This window comes from Chrysemys picta, chromosome 5, assembly GCF_011386835.1.
Source record: "Chrysemys picta bellii isolate R12L10 chromosome 5, ASM1138683v2, whole genome shotgun sequence".
Classification (NCBI taxonomy): domain Eukaryota; kingdom Metazoa; phylum Chordata; order Testudines; family Emydidae; genus Chrysemys; species Chrysemys picta.
Window position 1 is genome coordinate 84,250,202 of NC_088795.1, and position 17,301 is coordinate 84,267,502.

The window sequence follows — 17,301 nt, forward strand, 5'->3', positions numbered from 1 at the left end:
GACTTCAAATGCCTACAGTGTTATGTGGCAGCTGAGCAGTGGTTTTGAGAATGTCAGTGGCACCTACATGTTGGATATAGGTGCCTAAAGAGGCAGTTAGTTGCCTAAGTATCTTTGTAGATCTAGCCCTAAGTGCCTAAGTCACATTTGAAAATAAGTTTTAGACTTTACAACACTGCGTGGGCCTTGCAAAACTAAGCCTATGGCCCATTTGAAATGAATGGAAGTTAGGTGCCTAAATACCTTTGGAGGTTCCGGGCCCTAGTAATTAATGTGGTGAAGTTCATAAGACAGTAAGAAGAAAAAGTCTGGCCTTGGGATACAGGAGTAGAAGAGGGGTAGTCAGTGGGCTCAGTGACTGTGATATAGTGAAGGGATTGAAAGTGGGAAGCTGAAGGTACTGTGTTGTTAGGAGTTGGATTAACATACTTCCACTCAACGTGATTCCAGTGATAATTCCTGTAATGTACCCAGCAAAGCCTGATATAACCATTTATTTTCTGGTGCTTCTGCACTAGCACAACGTTGTTGTGTCCCCAGTTTGCACCCTGGAAAGGAATTTGCAAATTAAAAAAACCCTGTTTTCATGGAATAATTTTTTAAGTTCATGGAGGAAAAAGTCTATTTATTTTCTTCCGAAGTTAAATGTTGCATCTAAACTCCTTGACAGTGTCCATTTCAGCATGGTTTTATATTCTCTAGTTAAGGTTATTTCAATTAATTAAATAGTTTACAATATAGTAGACTTAAAACTTTATGTTTATGTTTTAATTTAGGGTGGGTATTTTTACATTAGTGTCTCAAACAGTTCTTATAAATATTTAACATTCTGTTGTAATAAAGATTTATATTTGCATCATTTCAGACAACTGTTTTACTACACATTACCACACTTTTGAAGTATTAATTTCATAAATATAGTGAAAGACATAAAATTAGACATTTTTTGACAACCAACACCACTGATACTAATTAACTGATACAGTGACATTCTAACATTCTTTAAAATAGTATAGAGTTTTTACACATACATTTTAAATAGTGATTCCCTCAAGTCAACGTACAACCTACAATTACATGAATATCTATATGACTGGTTCTCAACCCGCGGCCCAATTAGCACATAGCTGCGGGCCAGCTGTGTGCTAAAAAAATTTCAAAATTTGCTTCTCTGGTATGACAGGGGGCGGGGCTGGCTGGGGGGAAGACAGTAGGGTTACCATACGTCCTCTTTTTCCCGGACATGTCCGGCTTTTCGGCAGTCAAACCCCCGTCCGGGGGGAATTGCCAAAAAGCCGAACATGTCCGGAAAAATGGCGGCTCTGTTTGAGAGCCGGGCTGCCTGAACGCTACCGGCTTCGGGCAGCCCCGTGCCTCCAGACCCTGCGCCCCCAGCCGGGCACTTCCCCTCCCGGGCTCTGGCGGCGCAGGGTCTGGAGGCACGGGGCTGCCCGAAGCCGGTAGCGTTCAGGCAGCCCGGCTCTTAAATAGAGCCGCGAGGGCTGGAGCCGCCGGGGCTGTGTGTAACTGACCCAGTGTCAGTTACACAGAGCCAAAGAGGAGAAAAGCCTCCAGCCTCCGGGGCTCTGTGTAACTGACACAGTGTCAGTTACACAGAGCCCCAGCCGCTGGAGGCTCTGTTTAAGAACCGGGCTGCCCGAGAGCTACCGGCTTCGGGCAGCCCCCGTGCCTCCGGACCCTGCGCCCCCAGCCGGGCACTTCCCCTCCCGGGCTCCGGCGGCGCAGGGTCCGGAGGCACGGGGGCTGCCCGAAGCCGGTAGCGCTGGGGCAGCCCGGCTCTTAAACAGAGCCTAAGAGAAGCAGAGCCTCCCGCTGCGGAGGCTCTGCTCCTCTTCGGCTCTGTGTAACTTATACAGTGTAAGTTACGCAGAGCCGCCGGAGCCCCGGAGGGGAAGTGCCCGGCTGGGGGCACAGGGGCTGCCCAAAGCCCGAGCGCTACCGGCTTCACGGTTTGCTGGGCAGCCTCCAGACCCTGCGCCCCCGGCTGGGCGCTTCCCCTCCCGGGCTCCAGCTGCGCTGGGGAAGCGCCGGCCGGGGGCGCAGGGTCTGGGGGCTGCCCGGGAAACCGTGATGCTGGTAGCACTGGGGCAGCCCTTTCCCCCTGGCTGGGAGTGGGAGGGAGGAGGGGGCGGAGTTAGGGTGGGGGAAGGGGCGGAGTTGGGGCGGGGCTAGGGGTGGGGAAAAGGGCGGGACCATGGCCCGTGGAGGGTCCTCTTTTTTTATTTATGAGATATGGTAACCCTAGAAGACAGTGTCTTGCAGCCTGCACCAGTGCTCCTGCCAGCAGGGAGCTGGTGAGTGCCACAGGAGAGCAGGGGACTGGAGAATGGGTCTGTGGGCATTGAGGGGATGGGGGTGCTGGGAACTAGGGGTTTGCCGGGGTGTTGCAGCAGCCCCAGGTTTTAGGTGACTCAGCTCCTGGCCCCCCTTCTCAGGTCTTGGTTGACAGCCTGCGCTGGGTGCTCTGCTGCTGGCCTCGTGCAGGGGGTCCTGGCTGCCTGTCCATGCACCACAGCACTCAGGGTCCCACGGTCTGGCTGCTGCTGCCCGGCCCCACACAGCGAGGTCCTGTGGTCCGGCTGCCCGGCCCACACCCAGGGCTCTGTTCCTGGCTCCACTCTGGTGGGTGGCGGGCGGGGTTGCTGGTCATAGGGGACTGTGGGTGGTTTGGGGGGGTGCTGTGGTTCTCAACCAGCGGCCCACGTAACACATTGTGGGCCACATATGTGGCCTACAATGATAAACGGGTTGAGAACCACTGATCTATATATACACCACATTAAAACCAGCCTTGCAAAAATATATAGGTGTATTTAAATCCAGGCTGATTAGATTTTGTTGGCTAGTGAGTAAAGGTTTTTATTTTATTTTAATTTAATTTAATTTTATTTTATTTTATTCCTTCCTTCTCTATTCCTGCAGCTCCCTACTCAGTGGAACTACATGCAGAAGACTGCAGCCTACCCAGCAAGCTGCTTTGCTTAGCTTCCGTACCTCATTCAGAATACTTTAACAGCCTCTCTCATCACCTACTGTTCTGCAATATGGTCCTAATCCAAGTTCCACTGAAGTAAATGGAAAGAGTCCCATTGACTTTGGTGGGCTTTGAATCAGGCCCTATGGCAGTAGTCTAAGGGCCTATCCACACAGAAAGTGCATGGCAATCCAGGTGCCACTCATTAACTGGCTGTGTAGACCTTGCTAGGCACAAAGTGCACTATGCAGGGCCGGCTCCAGGCACCAGCGAAAGAAGCAGGTGCCTGGGGCGGCGAATAGAAAGGGGTAGCACTCCGTCCATTATTGGGGCAGCACATCCGGGTCTGCGGGACAATTCAGTGGCGGGTCCTCCAATCCCTCTCATCCTTTTTGGCGGCACTTCGGCAGCAGCTCAATCGCTCCGCTTCAGTCTTTGGCAGCAATTTGGCGGTGGCACTTCGGCGGCAGCTCAATCAGGTTTTTCTTTTTCCTTTTTTTTTTCCCGCTGCTTGGGGTGGCAAAAAAGCTGGAGCCGGCCCTGGCACTGTGGAGGTTTTAGTGCACAGTAGCAGGATCTACACAATGACACAGTATGTGGCAGGCTGATGTGATGTAGATTCACATCCTGGCTTGTTGTGCACTAACTCTCCATGTAGGCAAGCCCTAACTATGTAGCCAACAAGAGATGCTCAGAGTAGCAAGGAGCCCTCTTCACCTGGGACTTCTGATACAGCAAGTAGGGAATGGGGAAGATGGGGGAGGGAGGAGGAGCCATAAAGGGATAGGGAGAGATATGGTAAGGAAGAACTAGTGGAATGGTTGGTGAGAGAGGCAATCTAGCCTCCTTGGAAGCAATATATTTCTTATGGAATTAATCAGCATCCTCCAACTAGGGCCACGTCTACACTACCCGCTGGATCGGCGGGTAGTAATCGATCTATCGGGGATCAATTTATTGCGTCTCGTCTAGATGCGATAAATCGATCCCCGAATCGACACCTGTTCTCCACCTTGGCAGGAGGAGTAAGCGGAGTCGACTGGGGAGCTGCGGCGGTCGACTTGCCGCCGTGAGGACAGCCAGGTAAGTCGAACTAAGATACTTCGACTTCAGCTACGTGAATAGCGTAGCTGAAGTTGTGTATCTTAGATTGATCCCCCCCATAGTGTAGACCAGCCGTAAGAGTAGAAATGACAGAGATGATGGTAGCAGGGATCACTCTGTTGTTGAATCTCAGTCAATTAATAATCAATCCATAAATAAATTCCCTTAAAAAGTAAAATATCTTCACCACTGTTAATGAAAATTTAGGTGAAATTTTTCAAAGCTGTGGCTAAATATTTCAAATACAGATACCTAAACTTAGGCATCCAAATCCACTTTAAGGCTCTTAAATAATAGTCCCCAGCAGTTTTCAAAACATTTGAGCATTGCAGCTCCTATTATCTTCAGTGGGAGTTATGGCTGCAAAGCACTTCGGAAAGTCAGGCCAGTTTTATATAGGTGTCTAAATGTAGATTTAGATGTTTAACTTTAAACATCCAACTTTGAAAATGTTTGCCTTACTATAGGATGGATACAGTATTTTTACATAGCTTAAGAGCAGCACAGTAAAAAGCACTTTTTAGGGTAGGAAAATGTATAAAATTGTACTGTTAATAGAACTGATTCCTCATTTTTAGTATGTTCAAGAGATTCTGTCAACAAAAGTAATATGTACTTTAAAATGAAGATTAAACTAAAAGGATTTAATGTACAACATGTAAATTTGATTTTTCCTACCTTCATTTTGAACATCTAAATTGAAAACCAGCCTGTCTCCCAACAGCTTCAGCATTTTCAAAGCTCCCATTAATCTTTTATTATTATCTTAAAGAAATTTCCCCCCCGCCTCCCCGAGTTTCATATTATGAATCATTAAATCACTAAAGGCCACATAGAAGGTCTGAGGTCAATGTAATGCACCATCCCCCATAACAAAGCTATAATGCTTGTTTGGTCTCTATACTATCTTTAGTACTGTTATGGTGCCTCAGATAGGGCTATTACTATGTAAATTAGACAGATAATGAAACTGTAGAATTGTTCATTTAGACCAATATTGCATTATGTGAATGTAGTCAAGAATTTCTTCACCTAAATGGGATCATATAAAGGTCAATGGTTGTAAAATCAAAGCATATATGTTCTTTCCTGATTGCAGCTGTAACATCATTTTATATTTACCTACTTTTATTTACACAACAGACCTTCAGGCGTGAGGTGCCCTATAAATAAAAAAATATTGCATTATTTTTTACATTGACAGTACTTATCAAGTCAGTGTCTCAAAAACAAATTCTGCAGTAAAATCTGAAATGGAGCTGAATGCCACATAGGCTCAGTCCTACAGTCTTGACTCACATTGAGTGATCCCATTGACTTCATTGAAATTACCCTTTGATTTGATTCAGGCTGGGTGAGGAGGCAAAGTTTGTTGCAGGGATCTGGACAGGGAAGGGAAAATAGAGTTGGGAGAGGAATCCAGACTGGGATGAGCCAGGGTGGGCAGAAGGAGAGAAATGATGGCTGTAAGAACGATGACTGTGAGAAAGCTGGCTGGAGTGGAGAGCTGAGGCAGGGTTGAGAGGAGAAGCAGCACCCAGACCTCAGGGACAAAGATAAGAGAAAGATGGTGGGGCATGACTGTGCTGAGGCAGAAGGAGTTCGGAGTGCAGAAGAAAGAAAGGAAGAATCCTCTCCTTAAATGAAGATGACACAGAAGAACAGGCCTACCATTTGTCCCAATAAAGATGTGCAAATGTGTAATACTATGGTTTTCTTGTAATCTTGTGCCATGCAAATTTATGTAGATTATATGCAGATTTTCAATGATCCAATATAGTTAGATATGGCTGTGTCTTAAAACTACAATCTTGCTCTTAATATTGATGCCCAAAGACATTTGTCCTGATACTGTCTCTTATGTATGGACTGGTGCAGCCCTATGGAAGGAATTCCATAGAGATTGCTTTGGGCTGTTGAGACAAAACTCTTGCCATGCTGTTGCTAATGCTCTGACTACTGAAATGAAATGTTTTACAACCCCAGTTTTTATAATTCAGAGTGCATATTAATTGACACACTAATACCCAAAGGAAAAAATATTGCAGTTGATTTGTGAACAGAGAAAATCTAATAACAAGCAATATTGTGGATGATTAATTAATATTTTATGTTTGCCATTACCAATAAATTATATCAGTATGAAGTCACTTTGAAGCAAATTCATATTTAAACAACATTTTCTTTGGTTGGTGTTGTCCTTGTGATTTTTTTTTCCATTTTGCAGAATATTAGTACTAAAGCTTTCTTTCTGAGAAGTAGTTATAGTCCTGTGCTTACAATAGGAATTATGGTCTGAATAAGTCAGGAATACCTGTCCTGAGTTCTAAACCTGATGCTATCTCCCTCACTGGCCTCAGGCAAGTTATTTATCTATCTCTCCTTCTCAGTTTTCTCTTCTGTAAAGCAGATATAATGTTTATTTTGAGTTGGTGCAGCATATTGTTCCCTATCTGAGAATGGGCATCAGTCAACCTGAGATGTAATAGGTTGGTTTCACCTGTGGCAGCTCTCCAAGCAGACTTAACAGTAGTGGCATCTCTGGCGGAGCTATATGCACTAGCACATACAGACTGGAGGCTGGTGTATTCTTCAAACTGTCACTAATAATATGAGTGGCCGAATTCAGCTCCATGTTGACAAGCTTATTGTGGTGGCTGCAACCAAGACTGCAGAACATGATTCAGCTGGAGCAAACACCAGGGCCAATACAGATGCATGAAGGGTCTTCTCCCCAGGAGGTTCCCAATAGTTTTTAAAGGCAGTATGGGAAGAGGTCTTCCTTTTCAGATGTACCAGGTGAGTCTGGTATGTCAGGCTATGTTCAAGTTTTACTCCCAAGTATGTGGCAACTGGATGGAATGGCAGTAACTATCGTTGGACATGGATCAAGATGAGTTGATTGGCAAGACAATTGTTTAGATGGAAACTAGTTGCCACTGTCTTGGTTTCATTGTGAATTAGTCTCCATTGCTGGAAGTAAGTGGTCAAAGTATCCATGTCTTGGCTGAGATTCCTTTCAATCCTCTGGAAGTTGTTTCCAGTGTCAGCAATACAGATGTTATCAGAATGCACATATTTATTTCCTTGCATTTTAGGAAGGTCATATGTGCATATTTTGAAAAAACGAGAGCCAAAACTGATCTCGTAGAATGCCATTGTGGGGACATTTAAGGTGACTGGTATTCTCTCCAACTTACAGAATGAAGCTTCACTTGCTAATACTTTCTTGAATGAACCACGCTGTTTGCCTACAAGGAATAGCTTGCAGCAGCTTGGCAGTCAGCCTGGCATGTCACACAGTTTCGAAGACTGTCCTCAGATCAATAAGGACTGCACCAACTTTCCTTCCTGAATCAAATGTGTCTACAGCTCAAGTCAGATGAAGTATCTGATCTTGGGTGCATCATCCCTTCCTCACTCCAGTCAAGTACAGCTGTGGTAGCTCAAGCAGCATGAGGGGCTAGCTACCCCAAGTACGATCCCGTCCGAGACCACAGTTATGTGTTCAGAAAGGCTAGTCCCTCCTTTCAGCACTACTACACTTCTCTTTTTTAGCATGCTAGGTTCAATCACAGCATGATTATGTCTCCTAAAGCTGGAATTTACCCCTTCCAGCTCCAGTGTAGACACACCCTCTGTCCAGCTTAACGCACACATGGTGCATACAGGGAAGCTTGCACTCTCACTCTCTGTGGTGTACTTGTTCAATGGATTGAGGGATTCAGTTTCTAAGGCGGTTAACTCAGTAAATTCAGGCAGGCAGTAAATTCACTTCAAAATAATGTTTTATTTTAAAGACTGCCCCTTTAAAAATTAAGGGTCAGTTCTATAACTCTCACTGAATGGAACTTCTTGCAAAAGTGCTACCAACACAAGTAAAGGTTGCAAAATTGGGCTCTTAGCAAATAAAGCTAGATCAAAAGGAAAATTGTCCACCAAAGTCTTAAACCGCATATGAATCCAATCTGTTTGATGGGAGTGAATTCAGGGAAAAAAATGTAATATTCTCAAAGTAAATTTTGTGATAGTTTATTCCATATGTGGACACCTTTCAATTTTTCATTTGTGGGCTATGCAGTCATCAAACAGGAACACAATTACCCAAGAATTTATCTTTTTAACTGTTTTCCCCATTAGGTTTAAAATCTTGAAATATTTTTAGAAACAAGCATGTGTAAATTATCCTATTCTAAAATAAACTGACATAGTTTAATTATGCTCCTGTTCAAGCTGCTATTAAATGAATAGGTTATACCATGGTAACCCTTTCATTAGTTAATACCTATCCTGTTACAGAGGTATGAAGTAGACACACATTAACATGTTCCTTTATACCAGTACTCTATAGCCTCTGTTGTGTCTGGCCCCACTTACAATAGATGTACCGGAGAAAGTGCAAGGTGCCTTCTCCCCTTGTACTTCTGCATAGGGACCAGGCACAATGTCAGTCTTTGCATTCCTCTCTTTCTTCTTAAATGAAGGCTTTGGGAACTTAGTCAAATAAAACTCAACATTTATATTATCGTTTCTTCACATGCAAAATGAAGATAATAATGTCTACCCTACAGGGCTGTTGTGATGTCTAATTAGTTTGGGATTATAAAGCACTGCCACCTAAGTATTGAAATAAATCAAAGGGTGCACAAGACACTTCAGTGGCTAGGCTCTTTGTGTGCCTCGAACACCGAGTTTATTTGACAAATTATTTCCTTGAAAGCATTTTGAGTATATTGGCAACTGTTGGGCTATATGCTTTCAGATGGCAATGAGGGAAAATACTGCTTGTCTAAAAATACCAAAACAAACCCACAACATTCTAGGTAGAATTTCAGCGTGATCTTTTGTCCTCAGCCATCAGCCCCTAAATGCCTTCGTCCCTGGCTTTGTCGCCATGGTGTAGTGGTGGCTCATGAAAGATTAAGTGAGTTAGAAGACAGCTAGAGTGCAAGTGATAGAAGTCTAAGGATTGATTGCAACAAATATTTTTCTGTAATTATTATGCCAGGGTGTCCAGAAGATGAAGAAAAGTTTCTCCAGCTCTGTGAAGGAGTCTTTGTCACATTCTGGGGTGCAACCCAGAGCACTGAGGGGTTGTGTCACTGGCTGCCCTGTAACCCTACATACCTGAAAATGCTCTGTGGTTGTAGCACCCTTTGCACACTCTCAACCAGCATAGAAGCTTGCATGGACTGTGTGTTAAACACCTCTGATTCAGCAATTCTGATTTCAGCAGCCTGCTTGTTACAGCCCAGCCACATTCTGGTTACACCTGGCAAGATGACCCCAACATGCTCTAGTCCCAGATTTTCCCCAAACCATGTGCTCTGCAATGTCCAGCCCTCTCCTGGACCATCCAGAGAGATATTAAGGTTTGTTTATTCCTTTAAAAGTACAATACCCCACAGCTTGCCACATTAATTGGAGTTAACATTCACTTTAAATCAAGCACAGCACTGGGTTGGTTTAGATTAAAAGTCAAACAAGATTATTAACAAAAGGAGATAGGATTTTAAGTGGGTTCAAGTATAAAGGAATAGTTACAAGCAAATAAAAGTGAAAAACGCTTTCTAGAGACTAAGACTTAACAAAACAAGCTACAGCCTTTGTTCAAGGTAGTTACCTTGCCAGTCTATCTTCCAGCAAGTTGGCTGACTAACCCCTCTGTGCTTGTTTGCTTTGTCTTCTTAGGTAAAAGATAACATGGGGTTTTCTGATCTTCTCTTTGTGATCCAGTGAACTTCTGAAATGGATTCTTCAGAAGGTTACCCTTCCAAAGTAAAGTTCATTCAAGCTGTGAAGAAGGCGACATGGAGTCTCCTGATGAAGAAAGTTTCATGCTGGTTTCTTCCTCTGCTGGTGTTTGCTAAAATACAAACTGATCTGTTTCCCGCAGTCTCATCCCCATGCTGTCTTGGTAGTCTGGTTTACCTTCTATATAATTTGCATTCCCATTGTCTATTAATGTACCTTGGAAATGCCTTCCAGATGGCAGAACCACATTCCTGTGTCCAGCATGCAGTAACCTTAGCCCTGCCTGGCAGACACTCTTTGATAGCATAGTTTCCAATAGGTTTGTAATTTTGAATTTGTCTTCCATACATACACGACAATAATATTAATGATCAGTACGTTATTAGTTTTCTGCTGATATCTTTTAGATACAGGTTGTGGCATTAGTGCATTGGGGTATATTCAATTGGCCAGGTCAGCTGAAACTCACTGTTGGATACCAGTGAGGCCCTTGCCCTCTTGCATTGAGATGCTGTTAGGGTCTCAACGTACTATCTCTTTAATGGATAGGCTGTAGCCTATAGCTGAAGTCAAAGAGGCTCTGCCCGGTTCTAGGGCTGGGCTATATAAATAGAAAGAGGAAGCAAAGCAAGAGAGGGAGGGAGTGAAGAGAAGCCATGGTGGCAACTGCCTGCAGACATTGCAGTGAGGAAGAAAGCTCCTGGAGGTCCCTAAATCAGGTGGGGTAAAGCCTGTGGTGAAGGCCAAACACCAGGTGTTTGGTGTCACTTTTCCTGGCCTTAAACTGTGTCCCCTCAGTCCTCTGTTCAACTGCTGCAGCTGTCTGGGTCTCTCAACTCTGAGTCCCAGTATACTCAATAGCCCAGATCTCCCCAGATGTCTCAGCACCCTATGTCAGCCAGCAAGCCATACAGTTTCTGGTTCCCCAGGGGCAGACCCAGCTTATATGTCCCTCTAGGTGACAGTGCACACACCTGATTGGCAGGACCATTTGTCTCCTTTCCTTTTGGCATTCATGATGGGCCAGTCTGTCCAGTCACTGCTGCAGCCACTGGGCACCCAGCCAATCTTGGGACCAGAACTTCTGAGGTCATCATAGTTGCTTCATTTGCCAGCTAGGGAGGTTGGATACCTCATAGCCAAGGATAGTGCAGGCGCCTCTCTGCAATCTCATTCCTCCTTGATGGGAGACGGGTCTCAGGTCCCTTTTCAGGCATCATAGGTAAAGATGTGAGCAGTCCATGTGCATCCCTTTGCAACCTGGTGTGGTCTTGTCAGTGTCCCACACCTTAATTTCTCCTGATTGAGCAACAGTAGGTTTGCTTTAACAGCCCAAGGAAAAAAGAAGCCAACACACATGAACAAAATAGCATGTCCTTCATGGCCAGGAATAATTCATATAAGCAGTTCATAAGGTCCTCACTACTGGTTCAGTCTCAAACTTAAAGTCCACAGACAAAGCCTCTGGTTAGGCTAGTCCCCTAGAACCTGAGAGAAAACAACCCTCTACATAACTTCCCTCTCTCTCACTTAGCTTCCTCTTCTGATTTATATTTAGCCGAGCGCTAGGATGGGACAGGTCCTCCTTGATTACACCCTAGGCTGTCCCATTTGTAAAATCCAGGCTGCCTCTTAAAGGGGTATTACACTACTCAACAATCACCATAATGACTCACAAACAGCAGAACAGTTTAGGGTGCTGGGCAGCTTGATTAGCCTCAGTTGCCTCCACTTGCTTAGAGTTGAGTTTTTCTTGTTGTAAGGCAGTCTTATAGTATTTGGAGGCTATAATCATTTAGATCTGGACTGAGCTGTCCTCTCCCATGGGAACAGAACAATTTCTGACAAATTAGGGACAGACACTAAGTCTTCTGTGCTTTGTGATGGCATTTTCCGTATCAGGTCCTGGACTGTGTAACTCATTTCCTTCTTTGGTCCATCAGAAACTGGAATTACTGAGCTTCTGAGTGTGCTGCAAGGCTTCTGGGTTTGTTATGGGGACAGGTTGGATGAAGGAAAACTATCTTTAGTTGGGTGGTTTACATTTTGTCATATAGGTATTTTGACTTTGGTTTCATTTATTTGAAATGCTTGTACAAGTCAATAGAAAGTTCTGAAATAGAAACTTTAAATATATTTGAAAAATAACTAAAATAAATACACTATACATGGACACCATCACAAGCATCTGGGCTTCATTTCAAGATACGCGATGTGGATCTGCGGTTGAAAAGGATCCTAAAAGGAGCAGGTAAGAACCCCTTGATAATCCTTCATGTGGGAACGAATGACACAGCTAGGTTCTCATTAGAGAGAATCAAGGGAGATTATGCCAGGCTGGGGAAGACACTTAAGGAGATAGAGGCTCAGATTATCTTTAGTGGGATTCTGCCTGTTCCTAGGGAAGGGCAGCAAAGGGCTGATAGGATTGTTAGAATAAATAGTTGGCTAAGGGAGTGGTGCTATAAGGAGGGTTTTGGGATGTATGGCCACTGGGAGGCTTTCGGGGACAGACAGCTGTTCTCGCGGGATGGACTTCACCTGAGTAGGGAAGGAAATAGACTTCTGGGAGGGAGGCTGGCTCATCTTATCAAAAGAGCTTTAAACTAGGAAGTTTGGGGAGACGGTTGGGAGATGTACAGTTAATCTCCACGCCAGATTCCAACATTGAAAAAGTGAGTGAGATAAGAGGAGATATAGCCGGGGAGATGAGATTGGACACAAGAAGGATACGGGGGAAGGACACAAAGAGGCCTGTAACATATAGTGTTACTAATGGGAGACAGGCGAAACGACATACATTAGGGTGCTTATACACCAATGCGAGAAGCCTAGGTAACAAAATGGAGGAATTGGAGCTCTTGGTCCGAGAATTGCAACCGGATATCGTAGGAATAACTGAAACGTGATGGAACGGCAGTCACGACTGGAATACAGGTATGGAGGGGTATGCGCTGTTTAGGAAAGACCGGAACATAGGTAAAGGTGGCGGGGTGGCATTGTATGTCAATAGTGAGATAAGCTGTAAAGAAATAATAGTTGATGGAATAGATAACACGGAATCCGTCTGGGCAATAATCACACTGGGTAAAAGGACTACTAGAGTCTCCCCAGGGATAGTGCTTGGGGTGTGCTATAGACCGCCGGGATCGACCCAGGATATGGATAAAGAACTATTTAATGTGTTTAGAGAAGTAAATACTAATAGGAACTGTGTAATTATGGGGGACTTTAACTTCCCGGATATAGATTGGGGAACAAACGCTAGTAGCAATAATAGGACTCAGATGTTCCTAGATGTGCTTGCTGATCATTTCCTTCATCAAGTGGTAGCAGAACCGACGAGGGGGGAGGCCATTTTAGATTTGATTTTGGTGAGTAGTGAGGACCTCGTTGAGGAAGTGGTAGTAGGGGACAACTTGGGCTCCAGTGATCATGAGCTAATCCGGTTTAAACTAAACGGAAGGAGTAACAGAATTAAATCAAAGACTAGGGTTTATAATTTTAAAAAGGCTAATTTTAATAAATTAAGGGGACTGGTAAGGGAAGTGGATTGGGCAAACATATTAATGAATCTTAAGGCAGATAAAGCCTGGGATTACTTTAAGTTAAAGATGCATGAGCTGTCAGAGGCCTGTATCCCAAAAAAGGGAAAAAGATTACTAAGCAAGAGATTTAGACCGAGCTGGATGAGCGACCGACTCAAAGGGGCGATTAAGAAGAAACAGAAAGCGTACAAAGACTGGAAGAGGGGAGTGATCAGTAAGGAAACTTACCTTAGTGAAGTCAGAGAATGTAGAGATAGAGTGAGAAAGGCCAAAAGCCATGTAGAGTTGGACCTAGCGAGGGGAATTAAAAGCAATAGTAAGAGGTTTTACAGCCATATAAATAGGAAGAAAGCAAAGAAGGAAGAAGTAGGACCGCTGAAGACTATAACCGGAGAGGAGATTAAAGATAATCTAGGCATGGCGCAATATCTCAACGAATATTTTGCATCGGTGTTTAATGAGGCCAGTGAAGGTATTAGGGATACTAGCACCGTGACAGAGGGGCAAACAGAATGGGGGATTACCGTTTCCGAGGTAGAAACAAAACTCGAAAGCCTTGATGGGGCTAAGTCGGGGGGACCGGACGATCTTCATCTGAGAATATTGAAGGAATTGGCGCAGGAAATAGCAGGCCCATTAGCGATAATATTTAATGAATCTGTAAACTCGGGGGTGGTTCCGTTAGACTGCAGAATAGCTAATGTGGTTCCTATTTTCAAGAAAGGGAAAAGAAGTGATCCGGGTAACTACAGGCCTGTTAGTTTAACATCTGTAGTGTGCAAGGTGCTGGAGAAAATTCTGAAAGAGAAAGTAGTTGAGGACCTCGAGGTTAATGGCAAGTGCGATAAATTACAACATGGTTTTACGAAGGGCAGATCGTGCCAAACGATTCTGATCTCCTTCTTCGAGAAAGTAACGGACTTATTAGATAAGGGAAATGCGGTGGACCTAATATACCTGGATTTCAGTAAAGCGTTTGATACTGTACCCCATGAGGAATTATTGGTTAAACTGGAAAAGATGGGGATCCATATGAAAATTCAGAGGTGGATAAGGAATTGGTTAATGGGGAGAATGCAGCGGGTGGTATTGAAGGGTGAACTGTCAAGTTGGAGGGAGGTTACCAGTGGAGTTCCTCAGGGTTCGGTTTTGGGACCCATTTTATTTAATCTATTTATAACTGACCTCGGAACCGATTGCAGGAGTGGACTGATAAAGTTTGCGGATGATACGAAGGTGGGAGGCGTTGCCAATTCGGAAGAGGATAGGGATATTCTGCAGTGAGACTTGAATGAGCTTGTGAATTGGAGTATCAGAAATAGGATGAAATTTAATAGTGAAAAGTGTAAGGTGATGCATTTGAGGATGACTAACAACAATTTTAGCTACAAGCTGGGGACGCATTGGTTAGAAGTAACGGAAGAGGAGAAGGACCTAGGGGTTCTTGTAGACCGCAGGATGACTATGAGTCGACAATGTGACGTGGCGGTGAAAAAAGCCAATGTGGTCTTGGGATGCATTAGGCGAGGTATATCTAGTAGGGATAAGGAGGTGCTGCTTCCGTTGTATAAGGCGCTGGTGAGACCTCATTTGGAGTACTGTGTGCAGTTCTGGTCTCCCATGTTTAAAAAAGATGAACTTAAATTGGAACGGGTGCAGAGAAGGGCCACTAGGATGATCAGAGGAATGGAAAACCTGTCGTATGAAAGGAGACTGGAGGAGCTCGGGTTGTTTAGTCTGACAAAACGAAGGTTGAGGGGGGATATGATTGCTCTCTTTAAATATATCAGAGGGATAAATACAAGGGAGGGAGAGGAATTATTCCAGCTTAGTACTAATGTGGACACGAGAACGAATGGATATAAACTGGCCGTGGGGAAGTTTAGGCTTGAAATTAGACGAAGGTTTCTGACCGTCAGAGGGGTGAAATATTGGAATGGCCTTCCGAGGGAAACGGTGGGAGCGAGGGACCTGTCTGGTTTTAAGACTAGGTTAGACAAGTTTATGGAGGGAATGGTTTAATGGTAAAACATATTAGCTGAGGAATACCAAGCAATGGTAGGTAAACAGTATAATGGCTAACAAGGGTCAGGCTGGAGACTCTTGCCTACATGCTCGGGGTCTTACTGATCGCCATATTTGGGGTCGGGAAGGAATTTTCCTCCAGAGTAGATTGGCTGAGGCCCTGGAGGTTTTTCGCCTTCCTCCGCAGCATGGGGCAGGGATCTCTAGCAGGAGGGTTCTCTGCCAATTGAAGTCACTAAGACACAGGAGTGGGGGACTTCATCAGCAGAGTCAAGGAAGGGTAGGGACGGTTTTGTGGCCTGCAGCATGCAGGGGGTCAGACCAGATGATCATAATGGTCCCTTCTGACCTTAAAGTCTATGAGTCTATGAGTCTATGAGTCCCCTGTAGCAGAAGGCTGGGGAATGTGGCAAAGATATCCTTTTTATACAAAATAAGTCAGTTTAATTTGAGCCTGTTCCAGGAAAACATTTCATTGATCCACCTCAAAATCTAAAATTGGGCTTGTGCATAATATCTATTTATCTATCATCAAACAAAAGTTGGGGTACACAAGAAAGAAAGACCCCAAAACACATTTACATTTAATTTATATGGAAACAAAATCAGGAATACATGGCAACATACATAGCAAAATGAAATGGGTGCATATGGGCCCTCTTAAAGATTAAATACTGAGGTAGCAACTGTCCCAGCCCCCAAGACAGATAAACAAAGCCCAACGCAACACAGAACTGAAGCCATTTATTGGATAATATCAGTACCAAACTCTATTTTTGCTGTATTCTTATGAGACATTACCATTGCTGCTGTATCTGCTCTTGGAGAAGAGAAACTGCTATCCACTGTTAAAAGTTGCCACTGAAGGTTGGTGCTGTCAGACAGCTAAAAATCAAGGTCTTTCACTCTCAGGCCATGTAAAAGGTATAACCATTCTTTAAAAGTTGATGTGCTAATGCAATATAATAGAACACTGACAGCCGATGATTTTGGGGCTGAAAATCTGAAGGGAGAAATCATTCAAAGAAACAAAGAGCAGAGAATTACAGAACAAATCTGGGAACCTGACTCTGGCCTGAATATCAAACTTTTACTCACTCAAACACTCCTTACTTACTCAAATGAGAAATTCCATTGGATTACTCTGAGTAAGAATACTGAGGTATAAAAGGGTGTGCAGAATTGAACCCGATGACCAACATTAAAAAAAAGTCTGATGCCTAAAGTTAGGATCCCAGAGTAAAAATGTCCAAAGCACCCAAGTGATTTAGGAGCTTGATTCCCATTAACTTTCAGTTACATGAGACAACAGCAAGCATCATATATCTTTACTAATGTAATTCAAAAGGAAAGATGCAAGAACCATCTTAGACCAGGGGGCAAATTGAGCCAGCTCATTGTGGTGCAACAAGCAAATACATTTTTTTGTAGACTACTATCTGGTGCTCCATGATCTAAGACAGTTGGGACAGATTATCAAAATTATTCAGGTGCCTAAATATGCAGATAGGTACCTCCCCTGCTTTTGAAAATCCCACTAGTCATTTAATGGGAGTTAGGAACCTAACTCACTTAGCTGTGTTTATAAACTCTACTATGTTTCTATCTACATTTGTAAATGCCTAAATACCTTTGTAAATCTGGTCTTTCCTCCGTACCTTTTCAAAAACAATCTTCAAAATATGATCCATGTAAACCAATTCCATGAAGTCTGTTTTAGTCTGCAGACAGCTTGAAACAATCACTTTTAAAGATTGTTAACTATTTCATTACTCTTCAAATCACAAAAAAAGGAGAGGTGTGATGATCCTTGGGGTAGCCAGGACTTTGAGTGACCTTGTTACTCCCCAGCCTCCAGTGAGAGGGAAACCTGCT